We start from the raw sequence: 26,071 nt of genomic DNA on the forward strand, positions 1-26,071 counted from the left end.
CTAAAAATGTGCAGTTGTGAAGTGGGTATGAGTACTTGAGGAAAACAGTTTTGACCAATATTCAGTTCAAAGTGGATATATTGAGTTTGGTGGTGTTTGTACGGACACAGAGTGTCATATAGACTATGTATTGAGAAACACTCCTCTCTGCCTATGCTCTGGGCAGCTGGTAGTCCAGAGCATTGGGCCAGTTAGAGCATTGGGCCAGTAACCGAAAGGTTGCTGGTTTGAATAGCTGAGCCGACAAGGTCAAGAAATCTCTCAATGTTCCCTTGAAGAAGACACTACCTAATTTGGTGTATATGAAGGTATATATGTTTGTTATTATGGGCCAAGCTGGTTGGGATAATGTCAAGAGTGTGCGAAGCTGTCATCAAGGCAAAGGGTGACTATTTGAAGAATCTCAAATATTACATTATTTGTAGATTTTTTTAAACACTTTTTTGGTTACTACATGATTCCATGTGTTATTTCATGTGTTATTTCATAGTCTTCACTGTTGTTCTACAATGTAGAAACGAGTAAAATGAAGAAAAACTGTTGAATGAGTATGTGTTCTAAAATGTTTGACCAGTAGTGTAGCTGTACAAGTTCCTGAAACCTTGTTGTTATAGAATGACACAAGCCAATTATTTTCCTGGTGTTATTGTCGATTCACCTGATTGTATTGGCTAAATATTTGTTGAGGAAACTGATGAGGAAATGATATCATCTCTGCAATTACAGAGAGTTCATAAACTGCTGTCACGGGTACTGCTTGGCAACTATTTGACAACCGCTTGGCATCAATGTGGCACAACCAAACTGCAGATTTCATAAACCTGCAATCAGTCTGCACTCTCTGTGGAACATTTGCCTGTGTGTGTGTGTGTGTGTGTGTGTGTGTGTGTGTGTGTGTGTGTGTAAGCGAGAGAGAGAGAGAGAGAGAGAGAGAGAGAGAGAGAGAGAGAGAGAGAGAGAGAAATAATGAGTACAGGGGATACTGTAATGTTGTTTTAGGAGAAAAGGGTCATGTTTGTAGTAAGGACTCTTTATTTCTGTATAGAGTGTTTCCTGAAGTACTCACTGCTGTGATATTCTAGGCTATTTACATTTTCAATTGGAAAAATATTTCCGCCTAGTTTGGCGTATGTGTGTTTGACCCCCCAAAAATATGTTTCTTCAAGATATAGATTTGACAAAACAATATTACTCTCTCTTTGATATGTTAGAACTTTTTGAGGAACTCTTCCAACACACAGTTGAAACGTTCTACATTTTCTAGAGGGATAACACAAGGGGTGAAAGTAAGGGGCGAGGTAGAAGGTGAGAGGTGAAAAATAGTGAAAGTGAGGGAGTGAGAGAGGAAGTCGGAAGTCAAGTCAGGGAAAGAGAGAGGAGTTAAGAGTTAGGAGCTAGGAGACAGGAGGTAGGAGGTATAGGAGGTACTGTAGGAGTTAGGAGGTAGAGGAGGTAGGAGTTATAGGTGGTAGGAGTTATGGGAAGTAGGAGTTATAGGAGGTAGGAGTTATAGGAGGTAGGGGGTAGAGGAGGTAGGAGTTAGAGGAGGTAGGAGTTATATATGAGGAAGGAGTTATATGAGGTAGGAGTTGTAGGAATTAGGAGGTAGGAGTTATAGGAGGTAGGGGGTAGAGGAGGTAGGAGTTAGAGGAGGTAGGAGTTATATATGAGGAAGGAGTTATGAGGTAGGAGTTAGAGGTAGGAGTTGTAGGAGGTAGGAGTTATAGAAGGCAGGAGGTGTAGGAGTATGTGGTAGGATGAGTAGGAGGTAGGAGGTAGGATATAGAAAGTAGCAGGTTTGAGTTATAGGAGGTAGGAGTTATAGGAGGTAGGATGCAGAATGCTATGGTAGAAGTGTTCTAGTAGTTGAGGCTTTCTGAGCATCAGCATGACACAGACATGAGAGGAGAGAGAAAATAGACAAGCTGTGAACAGCACTGTGAAGTGAACAGTGTTTCATGTTGATAGGCAGGTGAAGTCGAGGAAGCCTATACTGTATCTAGCTTGTTTCTATGTTTCCTGTCTGATTAATGCCTATAGGCCTACTGTAAGGTACCTACATAAACTACAACAGGAACTGTGGAGGAGGAGTTTCTGCTGCAAGGTTTCTGAGCCGAGGCTATGGAGTGATTACACAAGCCAACTTTTTACCTTAGAACACACTGGAGAGTGGTAACAGAAGCCAACCCTTTACATTAGAACACACTGGAGAGTGGTTACACAAGCCAACCCTTTACATTAGAACACACTGGAGAGTGGTTACACAATCCAACCCTTTACATTAGAACACAATGGAGAGTGGTTACACAAGCCAACCCTTTACATTAGAACACACTGGAGAGTGGTTACACAAGCCAACCCTTTACCTTAGAACACACTGGTGAGTGGTAACACAAGCCAACCCTTTACCTTAGAACACACTGGTGAGTGGTTACACAAGCCAACCCTTTACCTTAGAACACACTGGTGAGTGGTTACACAAGCCAACCCTTTACCTTAGAACACACTGGAGAGTGGTAACACAAGCCAACCCTTTACCTTAGAACACACTGGTGAGTGGTAACACAAGCCAACCCTTTACCTTAGAACACACTGGAGAGTGGTAACACAAGCCAACCCTTTACATTAGAACACACTGGAGAGTGGTTACACAAGCCAACCCTTTACATTAGAACACACTGGAGAGTGGTTACACAAGCCAACCCTTTACCTTAGAACACACTGGTGAGTGGTAACACAAGCCAACCCTTTACCTTAGAACACACTGGAGAGTGGTAACACAAGCCAACCCTTTACCTTAGAACACACTGGTGAGTGGTAACACAAGCCAACCCTTTACCTTAGAACACACTGGTGAGACCGGCATGTTAGTGTTCTAACTGGACACTATTGGAGTAAGCACCTTTTCTATTTCAGAAAGAGTGCATATGTGTGTGTGTGTGTGTGTGTGTGTGTGTGTGTGTGTGTGTGTGTGTGTGTGTGTGTGTGTGTGGGTCTCCTCTATGGTAGCCTTTCTTCCCCTCTAAGCCCCTTCATCAATATTCAACTCACTCACTGTGGTTCAACCACTGCCTTGACAGGGCAAAGTCCTGAGGAAACACACACACACACACACACACACACACACACACACACACACACACACACACACACACACACACACACGGAGAGAGAGAACTTGGTACACTGCATTTTCCACTGCATGTCGGAATTGAATCAGATGCCTTTAGATTTCACAGCAGTTATGTTAACCTTGCTGTATTTGTGCAATTGGTCGAACTAGGCAAGATGTGTCAGGAAATAGTTTTACACTTTGTGACTAGGCAACTGCACAAAGCATGCCTTATATAACATTCAGTGCTTTATTCTGATCCATAGAGCAAGACATACCAATGAAATTCTAGATGTCAGTTGACAATGACATTTCCCATTCCAAATGCCTACCATAGTCTACTCTACAACTTTATATCAATTGAAAAAATATTAGACTATAGGCTAGTATGAATAGTTCCAGACTTTTATAGTTTGGCTAAGATCTATTTAATTTACTGGCCTCGTGACCACCTTGGTCTGTGGAACGCAGGCGCGCGCCAAACGCCTTTCTACATCCTGGTAGCGCGAGCTTCCCTCTCTGCCATGCTCTTCCTCGCGCAGAGTCTGCGATGTGCTGGCGGGCAGGAAGAAACTAGCGCCTCTAGAAAAATACTATCTCTCTCGCTCTCTCTCTATTTTACACACACACACCATCTCTCTTCGCAGGTGGCAAGCTCACCACCTGCCCCCCTTCCGTTGTCGAGTTTAATTGTAACAAATTAGGTTTGAGCTTTACAAGACCACGGATTGTTTTATCCTCTTAAAATCAGTTAGGCTACCCGCTCAAAACCGCGACAGAATGCAGGTATCGCCGAGGCGCTTGTTGAACGCGGTAGCGTACAATGCGGGAAGGCACTAGGACCGGGGAGAGTTCCATCTCAGCTAGGCAGACTATGAGCATCGCATCCACATAGCCGGGCTGTGGAGGAAACCCCCATCGGATCTGTCAATATAGGATACTTGCGATTATAGCTATACATGCAGCCTCGTGGCGCAGCATAGTGGAGTGCGCGCCTGTGCGTTTGGGATGGTCGGGCACCCTTGGGAGAATTCCTGACCAAACCTCTTTTGGCGCAAAGCAAGTAGTCGAGTTTAGGTGGGAGTTCAATGGGCTACACGCTTCCATTTCCCGCCCCCCACCCCCCTCTTCGTTTTATATGTCATTTTTTGCCTTTTAGTTTGTATTTGGCCATAATCATTTTAGCTTTTTTTCACACTTCCCTATTTTCTACATCTTAGTCCCGCGCGAGACAATTGACGTATGTTTTTGTGGGAAAGCATGTCACTTTCTTCATTCATTTGAGAAGAGAACAAGATTCACATCTTTCTCTTTGGATTAAACCGCTGTTTACACCGCGGCTGTCGCCTGAAAGGGTGAGCTGCTTGAAATACTTTTCTTCAGTGGCACCCTGATACTCCATGGAAACGTTTTCTCTCTGGCTGGTCCGTCGCTGTGATGTCCAAAGCTTTCCCCACTGACTGACAAACGCGATCGGAGCATTTTGGAAAGCCATTTGAAGGTAAGCCAATTTCCCCTCAGCTCTCTGCTCTGTCTTGTTGCAGGCAGCCTTCCGCTCCAAACGTTTGATAAAGTTGATGGCCCTTTATTAAGTTGTTTCTTCATTTGATTGCGGCAAAATGCATTGATGGATCTGGCTTCCGATGGACGGTATAATTAAATAGGAAGTTGCAGCAGTTATTCTGAAAGCATTTCAGCAAATCACAGTATGTATCCAAGAGGGACGCGCATGGCCAGTCTGTGACTGTCTTGACTGTGACGGACCGGGGAATGGTTGTGTGAAGTTGAGCCCTTGCCGCTGTTGCCGCACAGACTGTAATTAGCAGCCTACACGGGGGGAAATGGGGAGAACTGGGTGGTTCAGAACAAACATACAGACGGTCAGGCTACTGCTTTCTCTGGTTGCTAACGAGACTTCCCGTTTGTTGTTTTCTTAGAAAAAGCCTTATACAATGCCTACCATCATTAATGTGGTGGATGCAGGTTGCTATGGCTTATAGAAGAGCTCAAGTGTGGTGATGGTAGAGGAGCCTATAGAGGAAACACTGCAGTGCAGTCTCACATATTGGCCCGCCGGTTTAGGGAAGCTCAGTGAGAGGATTTAGATAAAGGTGTAAACGAAGCGGAAGCTTGTTCCCTGTAGGCTTTGGGTACTGTATACTAACGGGGCACGTTTCAGGCAGGTACAAGCTTTTTTTTTCTTTCACCAGAGCAATATTAACTTTTTTTCTCAATGGGATTTAGTCTCTTTCTCTCTCTCTCTCTCTCGTCTCTCTCTCTCTCTCTCTCTCTCTCTCTCTCTCTCTCTATCAATTCAATTCAAGAGGGCTTTATTGGCATGGGAAACACGTGTTAACATTGCCAAAGCAAGTGAGGTAGATAATATATAAAGTGAATATATAAAGGATTTAGTCTCTCTCTCTCTCTCTCTCTCTCTCTCTCTCTCTCTCTCTCTGAGCTTGTGCGCTTGCATGTCCATTTTATGTATGTGTGGTGCGTGTAAACGTGTGTGTGGGTTGCGCCAGTCAGAGAGACAGAGAGAGATACTGCACAGCTGTATCGCGGTTTACTGGCAATAAAAACGCATGGGCTAGGCTACTTGCTCTTTTTATTTTGATGGCAATATGCAGCTTATCGGGTGAATAGGCTATCACATAGACCGTATTCGAATTTGATACTTTACTGAGTTCCCGATTGAGAGTATAGTTTCTGTGTAATAATTGGGTGCCTTCCTGTCTGCCTGCCTGTCAGCGTTCTGCTGTATAATAGCCTATATGGTGGTTGTGTAACAGTATATGTAGTGTGAGCTGTGTACATTCCGCCCGGTCGTTTACCAACCTCCTTCACATAGCGAGTCGCGGTGTGCCCCTATGGAAAAAACTGCGCAACCCCCGGGGGTTTGGGGGGAGGGGGGGGGGGGGGCGTGCAAACGGGAGACATATGACGCAGGGATAAGGGTGGTTGATTGATGATGATCCTATTTCGGGAAGTGCGTCTCGATTAGAATGAATGGCGAGCCTCGCGACTGAATACCCAATAGGCTACCGAGCCTCGCCAAGCCCAACGGTCCTCAGACAGGCGCAAACCTCAGGCGTTATCACTGTATTCATGTTTGTTATGGTGTTATTGCTGTTGGTTCGTGTCATGAGAGCAAAATTTGAAGAGGAGCTCAGTGAATAAAATGTATATGATATACCATGCAGTGTGGGCTATACACATTGCATAATCAAAACAAACAAGAAATATCTCGAAATGTAATCGAGTATAGCCCAGACTACGTCCTACTTTTCCAATAATGTTTAGGATGTGCCCAGATTACCAGTCATGTGAGAAATCCCATTCCGAGAAAGTCAGAGAACGTTAACCAGATCAGACAGTGCTTTTAGTGAGTAGCTGACCGGCCTACCCAGCCGTGCTCGTCTTAATGTGCCAGAGGCTAGTTGGAGCTGGGCCATGTCTCACATTCAATCTCTCTCTCTCTCTCTCTCTCTCTCTCTCTCTCTCTCTCTCACTCACTCACTCACTCACTCACTCTCTTGCCCGTGCGCCAATGTTGCCCTCTTCTTTCACATTTTAAACTGGAATATCTATTGTGGAGTTTAAGGACATATTTATAAATGACATGGAAATATGGATGTCTATAATGCAGTAGTATAGCTTACTCGAAATCTTTAGCGCAAATCCCCTGCACTTTTTGCGTGGCTTGCGTCACAGCTTGGTGCTGAAATGGATAGCTCCTTCTCGTTGGCTTACGCTCAGACCGGCGTAGTGACACAGGAGGTCACAACCGTTCACACAACAACGAATCAATGGAAAGACACTGACTCCGCCAATCCAATTGCAGAGTTATTGTACACCACAAACGTGTCACTTTATGTGGCTTGTCCTACAGGAGGCATAATGAGATCTGTTTATAGCAGGTGCATTTTATATCACAGGGACCCCTCCCAGGCAAACCTGCGACCAGGGACCCCGTCATATGGAAGCAAAACATGTATTTTTCATGCATCTTATCATCAGGTGGATGATAATGCACTGTAAAACTTTTCCCTGTAAATTTACAGCATTTTTCTGGCACCACAGTTGCCAGCTTAATAGCGTCATTTTTCTTCACAGCAGATATGCTTTAATATAGTTTATAGTACTATTTCTTTACTGTAAAACATATTACAGCGTCCCTGCTGTAAATTTACAACTGTGGTGCCAGTATAATGCTGTACATTTACAGGGTAATACCTACAGTAATATACACATATTTTACAGTACTAAGCAGCATTGTAGGTTGTCTTTAGAAGACAACTCCCTGAAATGTAATATTGGAGGAAAAACAATATGTGTACTATTACATATATATATATATACATATATATATATACATATATATTTCTTCAAATTCATAACATGAAATGCACTTTCACCACAAAGAACAATATTTGAAAATAGCAACATTAGAATTCCAGATAGTACGAAAGAGAGAGAGCGATACAGTGATAAGAACATAAAATACTGGACAATAATGTACTTCACCATACACAAACCAATTCATCAGAATAGGTCATTCTTCAAAATGCTGGCCAATAATGTACTTCACCATACACAAACCAATTCATCAGAATAGGTCATTCTTCAAAATGCTGGCCAATAATGTACTTCACCATACACAAACCAATTCATCAGAATAGGTCATTCTTCAAAATACTGGCCAATAATGTACTTCACCATACACAAACCAATTCATCAGAATAGGTCATTCTTCAAAATACTGGACAAAACCCCCCCACTCAAAACAGACCAATATAAAATAGAAAAACAACAGATGGACAGGGAGAAACGTTTACAAAACTATAACAAGAACTGCTTGCCTGCCTGTCATTTAGAGAGAAACCAGAGAGAGATCAAGAGAGAGAAAAATGCTGGATAGAGAAGAGCAGGCAGGGCTAGACTGGAGCCAGACAGGCACGCTACTGCAAGCCAACACAGGCTCCAGGATGGTGCTAGCCGAGCATCTGCTGACCTGACCCCCATGGCAGGATTTCTGAGAGAATGAGAGATGCAAACAAGTCTCGAATAAGTCTCTGTGGCGTGCAGATTATCACCCCAATCTTTGAAACTCTGGTCCTCCTTAGCTCTGATATGTCAACTAGGACAAACATGGAAATAGAAAGAAAGGAAAGAGAGAGATTGCTATTACTATCACCACTACTATCAATACTACTACTATTACTATAACTATTACTATCAATACTACTACTATTACTATAACTATTACTATCAATACTACTACTATTACTATAACTATTACTATTACTACTACTATCACTACTACTATCAATACTACTATTACTATTACTATTACTATTACTATAACTCTTACTATCACTACTACTATCAATACTACTACTATTACTATAACTATTACTATCACTACTACTATCACTACTACTACTATCACTATTACTATCACTACTACTAGCACTACTACTATCAATACTACTATTACTATTACTATTACTATTACTATCACTACTACTATCACTACTACTATCAATACTACTACTATTACTATAACTATTACTATCACTACTACTATCACTACTACTACTATCACTATTACTATCACTACTACTAGCACTACTACTATCAATACTACTACTATTACTATTACTATAACTATTACTATCACTACTACTATCACTACTACTATCAATACTACTATTACTATTACTATTACTATCACTACTACTATCAATACTACTATCAATACTACTATCAATACTACTATTACTATAACTCTTACTATCACTACTACTATCAATACTACTACTATTACTATAACTATTACTATCACTACTACTATCAATACTACTATCAATACTATTACTATTACTATAACTCTTACTATCACTACTACTATCAATACTACTACTATTACTATCACTATTACTATCACTACTACTATCAATACTACTATCAATACTATTACTATTACTATAACTCTTACTATCACTACTACTATCAATACTACTACTATTACTATCACTATTACTATCACTACTACTATCAATACTACTATCAATACTACTACTATTACTATCACTACTACTATCAATACTACTATCAATACTACTATCAATACTACTCTATTACTATTACTATAACTATTACTATAACTATTACTATCACTACTACTATCAATACTACTACTATTACTATAACTATTACTATCACTACTACTATCAATACTACTATCAATACTACTACTATTACTATCACTATTACTATCACTACTACTATCAATACTACTATCAATACTACTATTACTATTACTATTACTATCACTACTACTATCAATACTACTATCAATACTACTCTATTACTATTACTATAACTATTACTATAACTATTACTATCACTACTACTATCAATACTACTACTATTACTATTACTAGCACTACTATTAGCACTACTACTATCAATACTACTACTATTACTATAACTATTACTATCACTACTACTGTCAATACTACTACTATTACTATAACTATTACTATCACTACTACTATCAATACTACTATCAATACTACTACTATTACTATCACTACTACTATCAATACTACTATCAATACTACTACTATTACTATTACTATAACTATTACTATCACTACTACTATCAATACTACTATCAATACTACTACTATTACTATCACTACTACTATCAATACTACTACTATTACTATCACTACTGCTATCACTACTACTATCAATACTATTACTATAATTATTACTATCACTACTACTATCAATACTACTACTATTACTATTACTATTACTATCGCTACTACTATCAATACTACTACTATAACTATTACTATAATTAGTACTATCACCACTACTATCAATACTACTACTATTACTATTACTATAACTATTACTACCACTACTACTATCAATACTACCACTATTACTATAACTATTACTATCACTACTACTATCAATACTACTACTATTACTATAACTATTACTATCACTACTACAATCAATACTACTACTATCACTATTACTATTACTATCACTAATACTATCAATACTACTACTATAACTATTACTATAATTATTACTATCACTACTACTATCAATACTACTACAATAACTATTACTATAACTATTACTGTAATTATTACTATCACTACTACTATCAATACTACTCTATTACTATTACTATAACTATTACTATAACTATTACTATCACTACTACTATCAATACTACTACTATTACTATTATAAAACCAATTCTTCCTTTGGCCGCCTCTCCTTCCAGTTCTCTGCTGCCAATGACTGGAACAAAGTACACACATCTCTGAAACTGGAAACACTTATCTCCCTCACTAGCTTTAAGCACCAGCTGTCAGAGCAGCTCACAGATTACTACATCTGTACATAGCCCATCTATAATTTAGCACAAACAACTACCTCTCCCCCTACTGCATTTATTTATTTATTTTGCTCCTTTGCACCCCATTATTTCTATCTCTACCTTGCACATTCTTCCACTGCAAATCTACCATTCCAGTGTTTTACTTGCTATATTGTATTTACTTCACCACCATGGCCTTTTTTTGTTTTTACCTCCCCTATCTCACCTCATTTGCTCACATTGTATATATACTTATTTTTATACTGTATTATTGACTGTATGTTTGTTTTACTCCATGTGTAACTCTGTGTTGTTGTATGTGTCGAACTGCTTTGCTTTATCTTGGCCAGGTCGCAATTGTAAATGAGAACTTGTTCTCAACTCGCCTACATTTGTAACGGCGTTCGTCTGTTGTTGAAAGAGAGTCGGACCGAAATGCAGCGTGGTGGTTACTCATGTTACTTTAATGAAGAAATGACGATACATGAAATAACTATAAATACGAAAACAACAAACGGAACGTGAAACCTAATACAGCCTATCTGGTGAATACAACACAAAGACAGGAACAATCACCCACAAGATACAAAGTGAAACTCAGGCTACCTAAATACGGTTCCCAATCCGAGACAACGAGAATCACCTGACTGATTGAGAACCGCCTCAGGCAGCCAAGCCTAACTAGACACACCCCTAAACATACACAATCCCAATGCTAATAAAACCCCAATACGAACCCAACACATAACCCATGTCACACCCTGGCCTGACCAAAATATATAACGAAAACACAAAACATATTGACCAAGGCACCTCAAAACCATAGGGAGGGTCCGGGTGGGCGTCTGTCCATGGTGGCGGCTCCGGCTCGGGACGTGGACCCCACTCCATTAATGTAATAGTTCCTCCCCTTCGCGTCCTGGGGTAATCCACCCTCGCCGCCGACCATGGCCTAATAGTCCTCACCCAGATCCCCACTGGACTGAGGGGCAGCTCGGGACTGAGGGGCAGCTCGGGACAGAGGGGCAGCTCGGGACAGAGGGGCAGCTCGGGACAGAAGCAGCCCGGGACTGAGGGGTAGCCCGGAACTGAGGGGAAGCCCAGTACTGAGAGGAAGCCCAGTACTGAGAGGAAGCCCAGTACTGAGAGGAAGCCCAGTACTGAGATAAAGCTCAGGCAGGTAGTAGGCTCCGGTAGATCCTGGCTGGCTGGCGGATCTGGAAGATTCTGGTTGACTAGCAGATCTGGAAGATTCTGGTTGACTGGCAGATCTGGAAGAGACTGGTTGACTGGCAGATCTGGAAGAGACTGGTTGACTGGCAGATCTGGAAGAGACTGGTTGACTGGCAGATCTGGAAGAGACTGGTTGACTGGCAGATCTGGAAGAATCTGGTTGACAGGCAGATCTAGAAGATCATGGCTGACTGTCTGATCTGGAAGAATCTGGTTGACTGGCGGATCTAGCTGCTCTATGCAGGCTGACAGCTCTGACTGCTCCATGCAGGCTGACAGCACCCTGCAGACTGGCAGCTCTTTGCAGACTGGCAGCTCTGGCTGCTTCATGCAGGCTGACAGCACCCTGCAGACTGGCAGCTCTTTGCAGACTGACAGCTCTGGCTGCTTCATGCAGACTGACAGCACCTTGCAGACTGACAGCTCTCTGCAGACTGGCAGCTCAGGCTGCTTCATGCAGACTGACAGCTCCTTGCAGACTGACAGCTCCCTGCAGACTGGCAGCTCTTTGCAGACTGACAGCTCTGGCTGCTTCATGCAGACTGACAGCACTTGGCAGACTGACAGCTCTCTGCAGACTGGCATCTCAGGCTGCTCCGAACAGGCAGGAGGCTCCGGCAGCGCAGGAGAGGAGACAGGCTCTGGCTGCGCTGAACAGGCGGGAGACTCCGACAGCGTAAGAGGGAAGGAAGGCTCTGGCTGTGTTGAACAGGCGGGAGACTCCGACAGCGTAGGAGGGAAGGAAGGCTCTGGCTGTGTTGAACAGGCAGGAGGCTCCGGCAGCGCAGGAGAGGAGACAGGCTCTGGCTGCGCTGAACAGGCGGGAGACTCCGACAGCGTAGGAGGGAAGGAAGGCTCTGGCTGTGTTGAACAGGCGGGAGACTCCGACAGCGTAGGAGGGAAGGAAGGCTCTGGCTGTGTTGAACAGGCAGGAGGCTCCGGCAGCGCAGGAGAGGAGACAGGCTCTGGCTGCGCTGAACAGGCGGGAGACTCCGACAGCGTAGGAGGGAAGGAAGGCTCTGGCTGTGTTGAACAGGCGGGAGACTCCGACAGCGTAGGAGGGAAGGAAGGCTCTGGCTGTGCTGAACAGGCGAGGCGCACTGAAGGCCTGGTGCGTGGTGTGGGAACTGGTGCTACCGGATCGAGGACACGCACAGGAAGCCTGGTGCGGGGAGCTGCTACCGGAGGACTGGTGTGTGGAGGTGGCTCTGGATAGACCGGACCGTGCAGGCGCACTGGAGCTCTTGAGCACCGAGCCTGCCCAAGCTTACCTGGCTCGATGCCCACTCTAGCCTGGCCAATACGAAGGGCTGGTATGTACCGCACCGGGCTATGCACCCGCACTGGAAACACCGTGCGCTCCATAGCATAGCACGGTGTCTGCCCGGTCTCTCTAGCCCACCGGAAAGCACAGGGAGTTTGCGCAGGTTTCCAACTTGGCATAGCCATACTCCCTTCTAGCCCCCCCCCAATATTTTTTTGGGGTTGCTTTACGGGCTTCCTTGCCAACCGTGTTCCCTCGTATCGTCGGCTCCTATCTCCGGCTGCCTCTGCTCTCCTTAGTGCCTCCACCTGTTCCCATGGGAGGCGATCTCTTCCGGCCAATATCTCCTCCCAAGTGTAACAACCTTTACCATCCAACACGTCTTCCCATGTCCATTCTCCGAATAACTCATCCTCCTTTTGCTGCTCCAGCTGTCGCTGCCTGTTTATACCAGCGCCTCTCCGTTTTAGCCGGCGTGTTTTCCTTTTCGACTCCATTCGCCTATAGCCCTCTTCGCATTGCTGCAGGGAATCCCAGGCGGGCTCCTGCACTCTCTCTGGGTCGGCCACCCACCTGTCGATTTCTTCCCACGTCGTATACTCCATGCCTCTACCGTCCACAACGTCCTCCTTTCGCTGCTGTCGCTGTCGCTGCCAGTTTACACGCTGCTCGGTCCGTGAGTGGTGGGTGATTCTGTAACGGCGTTCGTCTGTTGTTGAAAGAGAGTCGGACCGAAATGCAGCGTGGTGGTTACTCATGTTACTTTAATGAAGAAATGACGATACATGAAATAACTATAAATACGAAAACAACAAACGGAACGTGAAACCTAATACAGCCTATCTGGTGAATACAACACAAAGACAGGAACAATCACCCACAAAATACAAAGTGAAACTCAGGCTACCTAAATACGGTTCCCAATCCGAGACAACGAGAATCACCTGACTGATTGAGAACCGCCTCAGGCAGCCAAGCCTAACTAGACACACCCCTAAACATACACAATCCCAATGCTAATAAAACCCCAATACGAACAAAACACATAACCCATGTCACACCCTGGCCTGACCAAAATATATAAGGAAAACACAAAACATATTGACCAAGGCGTGACAACATTGTTCAATAAAGGTTAAATAAAATAAAAAAATATAACTATTACAATCACTAATACTATCAATACTACTACTATTACTATAACTATTACTATCACTACTACTATCAATACTACTATTACTATAACTATTACTATCGCTACTACTATCAATACTACTACTATTACTATTACTATAACTATTACTATCACTACTACTATCACTACTACTACTACTATTACTATTACTATAACTATTACTATCACTATTACTATCTATCCTACTATTACTATAACTTTTACTATCACTACTACTATCAATACTACTACTACTACTATTACTATAACTATTACTATCAATACTACTATTACTATTACTATCACTACTACTATCAATACTGCTACTATTACTATAACTATTACTACCACTACTACTATCAATACTACTATTACTATTACTATAAATATTACTATCACTACTAATATCAATACTACTATTACTATAACTATTACTATCAATACTACTACTATTACTATAACTATTAACTATCACTACGACTATCAATACTGTTACTATTACTATTGCTGTTACTATTACTATTGCTGTTACTATTACTATTACTTGCTGGGTAAAAAGGTAGATGACAACTGACAAATCCAGGTTGTGTGTTCATCAGGTGTGTGTGTTTGTGTACTTACATGTTGGAGTTTTTCCACTCCAACTCCTTCAGGTCTGCGGGGAAGCGTGTGACACGGGTCTTGCAGCTCACTACTTCTTTTGCTGTGCATTTTGTAACAATGTACGCTGAAAGCCGGGAAGCATATTCAGGGAGTGAATACATATAATAAATAAAATAACAAAACAAGAAACACAAACAGCTCACGAGATAGATCAGGAACACTGACGACTTGGGAAGAACCCAAAGGGAGTGACATACTGTACGCACTAGATACCACTAGATACTCTAGGTACCACTTTACTATCTTTCTGTTCCACCTTAAATCAGATAATTCTATTACCAAGCATGATCAGCCTCGGGGTGTCCGGCAAAGGAATTTGCGCCTCGACATCAACCCGACTTGCAGTGACCTTAAATCACAAAACATTCATAAAAAACGATTCAAATCATGTGTAATAGTACAGTATAAACATAATTCATCATATATACACTTTATAAGTATAAAACAACTATTACAATCCCCCTTTCATCTGAGATGACTCTCATGCCAACTACAGAATCCCTGAAATATGATAAATCCCAAGGCAAAATGTCAGGCAGTGCCTGCTGAAAAACTAAAGGTGCATTCGACCTAGCTAAACGCTCACTACCTCTCTAGACGGAAAGTCTTTACGTCCGGTGTAGCCTACGACCACTTTGCCACTAATACCATAACGTTACCAACATGCCACCCATGTAATATGCCCACTGGTTGAGTAACCTATCCAAAGAAACCCACATCATATGGATTTCTGCATGTTGTTAATGCTAAAATGGTGCAATCTATAGCTACAATATCACTGATTATTTTACCAGCAAGGAAGATCAACGCAACAGACCGACATGTTAACTTGGCTAGGTAACACAATCCAAACATGCTAGCGAGCTAAAGTAGCTAGCTAATAGTAGCTTAGTTAAGAAAACCTGCAGTGGGTAGTTCTATTAAAATGTGTCTATATAGTATATGGAATTAGTACAAACAGTGCATTCGGAAAGTATTCAGACACCTTGACTTTTTCCAAATGTTGTTACTGTCATGAAGTGGCCCTTTCTGGGTATAGATCATGGCTTCCCCCTCTCTCTCTCTCCTACACCCAGGTTCTGTTTTCTCAGGTGGTAAATTCCTGGCAGAGACTCTCTCCCCCTTTTCATGCAGAGAGAGACCACAGAGTGAACAAAGGATTTCACATGGCCGAACTCCTAAATCCTCAAAATGGGAAAATGAAACTATATGTCCACTTGTGAGAATGTGGGAAGGGTCCGTGGACACTTAAGGGACAGTTATGTTGAGTGTGTTTCATTTGGTGACCTCATGAAGGACAGGAAACTGTCACGAGAATTTTGCTATCTCAATGGTTGAACTCGACTATCACTCAAGCTTTGTCTATTTCCCAGAGGTCGTACATCTCCAGTTAATAAAGAATTAGACCAAGTCTCAGATTCTGCAATAGATCAATACTTTATTCAGAGAGCGCGCTGTCTTCAAAATGAGAACACAATCTTTTTATAGCACACACACACAAAGGAACTCACATCAGTAGAAACTCCACCTCTCTTTAGGTGGGCTGAACTTTTCCAAAGTTCACATACATTGTTTATCAACCTTCTGCAACATCTTTCATCATCTTCTGCAAGCCTAGCCATTTCTAACAGTTTTTCTCCTCCCTAGGGTGGGGAGGCCTCTTTCCAGTTATTAGTTTCACCGTTATCACAAGTCGACAGTTCAGTTTTCCTTGAATGTCTCAACTATACCCAGCTCATTTTACGAAATAGTAACACAATGGCCTAGTCACACACATTATTGAATTATGACTAATTAACACATTTCATACAATTATATGGTTTCAGGGTGGAATACTTTAGTCTTTATCTTAAACATACAAATTATTCAGAAACACACATGACTATATCTCTGAATGTGTTTTCTCAATTATGGTGTTTGCATCTAATTCTTGTATAAAATGAATGAGTAAAGATGAAACTATTTGAAACTAAATGATGTAATGTGATGTTAAACCTTTCATGTGAGAGAATTTTATTCCCTTTAAAGTTCAACTAAGTCATTGGCCCGCCCCTGTGAGCACAGAAATGATCTGGCGTCATGGAACCGCCCTTTCCTATTGTTACGAATAAAACCCCTTCCTGAGGAAATCCTCTTCAGACCACGCATACCTCGGTGTAAGCTGAGATGGCACAGGTTTGAGTACCAAAACTAAAAAACTATTCCACATGGAGCATTGGCTACATGCCTGGAAATGGTTCAACTCTGAGACTATCGATCCCTACAGAATAAGAGCAAAGAAATTATGTAAAGAGATAGAAATTATGTAAACCTGGGACGAGAATACAGACAACTGCCGAAACATCTATTCTATGAGAACATTTCTGAATGGTACACTGAAATATCAATTCTAACCACAAAAGACTTTGATCTTCAGGGAAGCAGAGAGAGAGAGAGACTCAGATGAACTCTCCAGCAGACGGACCGGATTCCAAAAGAGAAGACAACAAAGACACATGGGCGTAAATATATATTGATTTCAATTATTCCCGAATGAGTGAGTGTTCATGTGCAAAGGATTAGCATTTCAACTAATATAATTATCAACGGTGTGTAGAGAGCCCTTTTGTCTTTTCCGCTCTTTCTCAGTCCACACCCATTTCCCTTTGTCCACCAAGCCGTCACATCGGCTTAGCCCACTAGGGAATATTCCCTATCCTTGTTAGTAAACAATATCTACTGTTTGTTTGTTTATGCATTTCTGTGATTATTTAGTTAGTTAGTAAATAAATGATTAAGCCAATTGGTGTATGGATGATTCATAGTAAAGGCTGGGTTCGTGCAGATAACCAACAATTTACGAAGTTTGGAATGAGACGACATAAGGTAAAGAATAATTCATTAATAGATTACTAATTGATCAGATATTAAAATATCTGAAGAGGTATATTCAGAAAATTCTAACTTTGTAATCTGAAGATTTTCCGTGGTGCCCCGACTTCTTAGTTAATTACATATACATGATCAGTTTAATCACATAATAATAATTACAGATAATTGATTTGATAAAATAACAGTTTTAATGATGCCAAAGACACAACAGCATACATTACAGCCTTACTCTAAAATGGATTAAATACTTTTCCCCTCATCAATCTACACACAGTACCCCATAATGACAAAGCAAAAACCGGCTTTTAGACATTTTTGCTAATTTATTACAAATAAAAAAGTGATATGACATTTACATAAGTATTCAGACCCTTTACTCAGTACTTTGATAAAGCACCTTTGGCAGTGATTACAGCCTCGAGTCTTCTTGGCATGACGCTACAAACTTGGCACATCTGTATTTGGGTAGTTTCTCCCATTCTTCTCTGCAGATTCTCTCAAGCTCTGTCATGTTGGATGGGGAGCATTGCTGCACAGCCATTTTCAGGTCTCTCTCCAGAGCTGTTAGAGCTCTACGGACAATTAATTTGACCTCATTGGCTTGGTTTTTGCTCTGACATGCACTGTAAACTGTGGGACCTTATATAGACAGGTGTGTGCTTTTCCAAATAATTTCCAATCAATTGAACTGACCACAGGTGGACTCCAATCAAGTTGTAGAAACATCTCAAGGATGAACAATGTTAACAGGATGCATCTGCGCTCAATTCCGAGTCTCATAGCAAAGGATCTGAATACTTAAGTAAAAAGGTATATCTGTTTATTATTTTTGATACATTTGCAAAAATGTTAACAATCTATTTTCACTTCGTCATTATGGGGTATTGTGTGTATATTGATGATGATTTTTATTTATTTAATACATTTTTTGAATAAGTCTGTAACGTATCAAAATATGGATAAAGTCAAGGGGTTTGAATACTTTCCGAATGTACGTAGCAGCTGTTCAAAAATATTTTGGCGACTTTTCCCCGAAATAAAATAGCTTAAAACCTCTTAAGGAAGTTCAGAATTCATGCAGATTTTCGCAGCTTTTTGTTAAAAATCGCGCAACATTTCAGCGCCCTGCTATTCATGCCAGGAATATAGTACATGCATATGATTAGTGTGTGTGGATAGGAAACACTCAGACGTTTCCAAAACTGTTTAAAGCACGCCTGTGCCATTTACAGAACGTGCGTTTCATCGAAAAGTGCATGAAAATCTGTTCACTGAAAATGGAAAAAGATATTCTTCCGCGACTACAGGCAATTGTTAAAAGCGAACAGAATTACATAGAGCCGAGTTTTCATTGGCTACAGCTTCCCCAGGTTGTCTAGAGTCACGTCATTTGTTGCGCAATTGATTCTTGGTCTAACCGAAACAAGGGAAATCCTTTCCTACTGTCCCCGCCCAGATTTTGGTTCGACTTTTTCAAGACAGCATTTTTTCCACAGACAAGCTAATCTTTTCACATCGCCTCCTGAGGATTTTTATCGCTTATTAACGTGTACTAATACCTAAAGTTGCATTACAAAAGTATTTCGAAGTGTTTTGTGAAAGTTTATCGTCGACTTTTTGTATTTAAAAAAATTACGTTACGTTATGAAACGCAGTTTTTTTTTCTTTACTCGCGACGGAGTCGTAGTTCAATATCTAGGCTATTTATGGACCGATTTAATCGAAAAAAGACGCTAAATGATGTTTATGGGACATCTAGGAGTGCCAAAAAAGAAGCTTGTCAAAGGTAATGAATGTTTTATATTTTATTTCAGCGTTTTCGTTTGCGACGGATAACGCAAAATCTGTCGTTTTTGTAAGTCGCTCTGGATAAGAGCGTCTGCTAAATGACTTAAATGTAAATGTAATGTAAATGTGACGGTGGAGTATTTTGAGGGTGCATGGTATCAGATAATAGCTTCTCATGCGTTCCCCGAAAAGCATTTTACAAATCTGACTTGGTCGATAGATTCACAACGAGTGTAGCTTTAATTCAGTATATTGTATGTCAATTTTAATGAAAGTTTGAGGTTTATCAACCTCCATGGTGGCGCTCTTGAGCATTTCTGCTGATTGTGGTCCCCACTTCGGTACCACGTCCTCAACAAGTTAAATAGAACAGAACGCTTATTAGGATAACTAACGCAGCATGTTAGGATAATTAACGTGGCAGGTTAGGATAATTAACGTGGCAGGTTAGGATAATTAACATGGCAGGTTAGGATAAATAACGTGGCAGGTTAGGATAATTAACGTGGTAGGATAGGACAATTAACGTGGCAGGTTAGGATAATTAACGTGGCAGGTTAGGATAATTAATGTGGCAGGTTAGGATAATTAACGTGGCAGGTTAGGATAATTAATGTGGCAGGTTAGGATAATTAACGCGGCAGGTTAGGATAATTAACGGGGCAGGTTAGGATAATTCGATTAAGGTTTGGAAAGCTAAAATGCTAAAATTGTCCCCGACGCGACTTGAACTTATCTACAACCAGGCCTGCCCTGAGAACAGTCTTCCCACTAATGTGATGCTCCACGCCAAACGGTCTGAGGGAAGACGCAAGATAAAATAAACTCTGCCTAGAAGGCCAGCATCCCGGAGTCACCTCTTCACTGTTGACGTTGAGACTGGACAGAGGAACTCTGCCTAGAAGGCCAGCATCCCGGAGTCACCTCTTCACTGTTGACGTTGAGACTGGACAGAGGAACTCTGCCTAGAAGGCCAGCATCCCGGAGTCACCTCTTCACTGTTGACGTTGAGACTGGACAGAGGAACTCTGCCTAGAAGGCCAGCATCCCGGAGTCACCTCTTCACTGTTGACGTTGAGACTGGACAGAGGAACTCTGCCTAGAAGGCCAGCATCCCGGAGTCACCTCTTCACTGTTGACGTTGAGACTGGACAGAGGAACTCTGCCTAGAAGGCCAGCATCCCGGAGTCATCTCTTCACTGTTGACGTTGAGACTGGTGTTTTGTTGTTATTTTAATGGACAAAAAATGTGCTTTTCTTTCAAAAACAAGGACATTTCTAAGTGACCCCAAACTTTTGAACGGTAGTGTATGTCCAAGTGATGAAAGATCAACAGCTTGTCTCTCTGGTAGCCTATTCACGGCTGTTTTTCAAAGCCGATGTCAGATACTCCAGTATGTGTAATTTGCTCAAAACTAGGAGTTGAGAAATAATGTGGACATCATTAGAAAGAAGGTATTTTCCTTTTTTTGTACTGTCTGTATGTAATTCAAAATTGGTTTATTCTGTTGTTGCTAGCGATGTTCAAAATAATATTTTTGGGGGGATTTTTTATTTTTTTGCTGACCCACTACAGTACCTCTGCGGACCACTAGGGGATCGCGGACTCACCTTGGTATAACCTTTATAGAGTTTTTCGAAGTAAATATTTGCAAACTTGGACTATATTCATTATTATTGAACTAATTTAAGAATCCATTCAACATAGGCCCGAAGCTACAGGTTAGATTATTCGATACATAAGCTTCTTCTAGCGACAACCCTATCCTGTAGCCCCTACGTCAGTCAATGCACATTTCCTCTAGCCTTCTTCTCCACCTCCGGGTGTAATAATAAGGCGCTCTCTCCCACGGGGCCATGTACGGCACTCCCCGTGGCTTCCCTGTTCATTCATTTTCCAACATCCCCTTCCCAGCATGAGCATTTAATTGTTTTATATGGCCTCATCTCTGTGTCTACTGGAGGCTGTTAAAAAGCCATTAGGCAGTCGTCATGAAGTGGTCCTGTAGCATTTAAACACCCAGGTATTGGATTACAGCGAGCGCTAGCAGACCTCTCTATATGGAAAGAGAGTAGATATAACATTGGGAACGCTAAGTGCCTCAGTGGAGAGCAGAGTAGGTTAGTACTGCACGTCTCTGACATTTTGTCAACAGCTCCATTATTCTGTTACTCGCATCGTCAGTATGTGTGTGTGTGTGTGTGTGTGTGTTTGTGCCAGTGTGTGTGTTTGTGCCAGTGTGTGTGAGTAAGTGCATGTGTTGATTCAGGTCAGCGCAAAGGGGGTCACACGCGGAGTCTCAGAAATGTTTTGTGAGTGTGCTCCTGTTGAGACATTTTCCCGCCTTTACCTGGCGGCTTGACTTTCCCCCTGAGAAAACACGGTTTGGTTTCTAAACATTACATCATGATTGTGTTACCGTAGCAGCCCTGGGATAAAACTATCCACAGAGAACTAAGCCGAGAACTAAAGCCAAGAACAGTATGTCAACACCAGGGTTTCCTTTAGGAAAATGTGGCGCCGGACATTTGACCGGCAACATTTTAATTTACTGGACATTTGAGAAATGTACCGGACCCACATGCATTAGGTGCATAACCTGAATAGGGCGTCCACCCAAAGTGCTCAGAATGACAGAACATTTACAATATGGTCATTCATATTAACAGAACATTTACAATATGGTCATTCATATTAACAGAACATGCCAGTCCAGGATGCAACGATGTGGTTTTCTTCTGATGTGTACTTTGAACATGTTAGAATAACTGTCCACATTTACATTTCCTCAGCCAACAAGACCAGTAACTAACAGCAAAAGCTCTAGCCTATGTCAATCCTCTGCATTATAAACGTTTAGGCTACCTATTCTACTGGTCAGCTTGTCAATAAATACATTGCCTATTCCAAACAGACTCTGGGACACTTGTGGGAAGATAGATCCCAAATTCATACAACCGGCTGTGATTGGGAGTCAGTCTCAAGTTTAAATGTTGATAAAGTATTATTTCTTCACATTATAAGCGCAGCAATGCGCCCAGACAGCAGGCTATGCTCTAATGTTCGTTCGTTCCATAATGCAATTAGCAGTAAAACAACCTTGTCGAAAGGGCACTGCACATGTGAGCGGTTTCATGTTACAGAGATGAAAATATCCATTAGAAATGTAGACTTTTTTATTTAACCAGGCAAGCCACTTAAGAACAACATTCTTATTTACAATGACAGCCTACCCCAGACAAACCCGAACGACAATGGGCCAATTGTGGGCCACCCTATGGGACTCCCAATCACAGCCAGTTGTGAAACAGCCTGGAATCAAACCAGGGTCTGTAGTGACACCTCTAGCACTGAGATGCAGGGCATTGGACTGCTACGCCACTTGGGAGCCCAAGAGGAGATCTAATAGGCTACTTTGAAGCAAGGTAAGACATGCTTCATAATATGTATTAAAACCTTCAAGTTTCAAACAATTAAGTAGCCTGTATGTTTTCAAAGGGAACACTGCCTCCAGCTCATAGCAAAGTGGTGCATGACGCGTTGATGAAGCCGGCCTTCTCTTGCCCTTGATGCTTTCAAAACAGCTGAAAACAACTGGGAACTCGCAAATCTCAGCCTTCCGACTTCAGTGCATTCAAGACAACTGGGAAGTGGGAAAAAAACAAGCTCAGACTGGGCAAATATTTTTGAACGGTTATCCAACTCGGATTCCAACACGGATTCCAACTCATCCAACTCAGACCTCTTTCTAGAGCTCAGATTTTCCAACCTGAAGATCACTGACGTCATGAATTGACCTCGTATTTTCCGGAGATCCCAGTTGTCTTGAAAGCACCACAAGATTTTGCAGCAGCTCTTGCTCTGTCTGACAGATTTTCCAGTCACAGGCTGTATATCTGTATGCTGTAGGCATGTGATAAATAAGATAAATAAGATACATAACGAATATACTGTACACGCACCAATTTAATTCCACAAAATTATGCAAATGAACCTATAGATGGATAAGCATGACCAGTCAAATGTATTTACATCGACTGGTATTTAGTTAAACATTGTCTAAAAACCATTATTTCACAATGGTATTTTTTCTTGTTCACCCAGACATTTGGCCTGCGCAATTTAATTGATCTGCTTGTTAATTCAAATAAAATAATCAAAACAAGCAAAAACCAAGAAAAAAAACAGTAAATGAGAGTGAAAATAGTAGCGAGGCTATATGCAGGTGGTACCTGTACAGAGTCAATGTAGGAGGGCACCGGTTAGTCGGGCTAATTAAGGTAACATGTACATGTAGGTAGAGTTAAAGTGACTATGTTTACATGATGAACAGAGAGTAGCAGCAGGCTAACGGAAACCCTGGTCTACATGCAGGCCTTGAATTAAACGAGGCCTTGAATTGAATGAGTGATCTGTGTGTTTTTCCCAACGTCGATTGAATCAGGCCTCCCCGCCAGCTGGTTGCCTTGCAGGGGACCAATTTGAGGTGATCCTGTGGCGAAATGTATCAATAACTCGATGTTTCTGGAAAAGCCGGGCCGCAGGGGGAGAACGGGAAGGAGCAGGGCTTGGTAACGAGGGGAATACGCTCAGGGAGAGGCCTGATTACAGAGCAGATTGGTGCCTTTGGTGTTAATGTCTGTCTGTTCACTGTTTCCTGCCCTCAGGCCACACCACGCGTGCTAGAGCCACAAGGCCAGCGTTCACACAGGCAGCATAATTCTGACATTTTTTTCCACTAATTGGTATATTGACCAATCACATAAGATCTTTTCCCATTAGATCTTTTTTCAGAGCTGATCTGATTGGTCAAAAGACCAATTAGTGAACAAAAATATCAGAATTGGGCTGCTTGTCTAAACGCAGCAACAGAAGGTCAAAATGTTCCAAGGCATTGTTTAGACTTGTAGCTAGCTACTTAACAGTTAAAAGCATCATCCAGTTTTACCTCAGCAGTTGACACCTAGCTCGAAGAAAACGGAAAACTCTCGGGAGCCTCACTATCCTTTCACAGGAACTCGCACCAGGAGCAGGCTTTGATGACAAGGGTGGTTTAATCTTTTGATGTTGCTGTTTACGGTTTTGATGTGAGTGTTCCGTTTGACGTGGTTTGATTATGCTGTGTTTGATGGGTGGGTGGCGAGAGGAGCGGAACGTTTTGATGGGGAGCATTTTGATGGGGGACCCCTGTGAGGAGCTTGCCAGCTCTGCTCCTGCTGTGGCAGATTGATATTTGTAATTTAGAAGAAGCTGTCACACAGCAACCACCAGACGGAAACTGCCAAGGAGGCTCTCAGTCGATTAAATATGGTTTGTTTAGAAATTATTATTCTGATGTGAAGAATCTGCTTAGTGTTCATCGGGGGAGCATGACTGCTGAGAGGACCAGCACGCACACACACGCACGCACACACAGGTGATTGTAAAGGGCGTGTTAAGGGTGAGAGTACTGTATGTCATCTGTCTTGGCTCTATAATCAATGATAAACCTTCAGATCACAATGGGGTTTTCATCACAGAGAGATGGATGAAAGGTCAAAGCTGTAGAATGTGTGTGTGTGTTGTGTGCGCATGCGTTTGTTAGAGTGTGTGTGTGCCTTCTAAGAGCTAGCTCAGCTCACCCCATATGGTATTGGTATTTACTTCCTCTACAGGGCAGTACTTCAAATGACCATCTCCCCCTCATCATATTTTTATTGTATTTAATTGTATTTAACCTTTATTTAACTAGGCAAGTCAGTTAAGAACAAATTATTATTTACAATGACGACCCACCAAAAGGCAAAAGTCCTCATGGGATTAAAAAAAAAAAAAACTCACATCACGACAAGAGAGACAGCACAACATAAAGTGAGACCTACTAAGACAACAACATAGCATGGCAGCACCACATGACAACACAGCATGGTAGCAACACAACATGACAACATCATGGTAGCAACACAACATGACAACAACATAGCATGGCAGCACCACATGACAACACAGCATGGTAGCAACACAACATGACAACATCATGGTAGCAACACAACATGGCAGCAGCACAACATGGTAGCAACACAAACATGGTACAAACATTATTGGGCACAGACAACAGCACAAAGTACCAGAAGGTAGAGACAACAATTCATCACGCAAAGCAGCCACAACTGTCAGTAAGAGTGTCCATGATTGAGTCTTTGAGTCTATATATATTTGTAAACAACAGCTGATGCACGATATCTGAGGAAGTCTCATGGTTTTGCTCGTCTGAGGTAGAGTATCTCATGATAAGCTGTAGACCACACTATTTACCAAGATAGTTTTCATCTATATTCTTTGTAGCTGTATATTTACAATCACAAACCGATGCTGGCACAAAGAGTGCACTCAATGAGCTGTTTACGGCCATAAGCAAACAGGAGACTCTCATCCAGAGGCGGCGCTCCTAGTAGCTGGGGACATTAATGCAGGGAAACTTCAATCAGTTTTACCAAATTTCTACCAGCATGTTAAATATGCAACCAGAGGGAAAAATCTCTATACCACCTTTACTCCACACACAGAGACGC

At 41.8% G+C, this 26,071-nt stretch overlaps 1 protein-coding gene across 2 annotated transcripts in view; it reads left to right on the top strand.

Annotated features, from left to right (window-relative positions):
• Nucleotides 1-3,683: 3,683 nt before the first annotated feature.
• Nucleotides 3,684-26,071, top strand: part of LOC115118222 (interleukin-1 receptor accessory protein-like 1) — a 538,706-nt gene continuing 516,318 nt past the window's right edge. For both annotated transcript variants that reach the window (XM_065015162.1, XM_065015163.1), the window contains exon 1: nt 3,684-4,613. The gene's annotated coding sequence lies outside the window, so the exon portion shown is untranslated. The remainder of the gene's footprint in view (nt 4,614-26,071) is intronic.

The sequence above is a fragment of the Oncorhynchus nerka genome, linkage group LG3 (assembly GCF_034236695.1).
Source record: "Oncorhynchus nerka isolate Pitt River linkage group LG3, Oner_Uvic_2.0, whole genome shotgun sequence".
NCBI lineage: Eukaryota > Metazoa > Chordata > Actinopteri > Salmoniformes > Salmonidae > Oncorhynchus > Oncorhynchus nerka.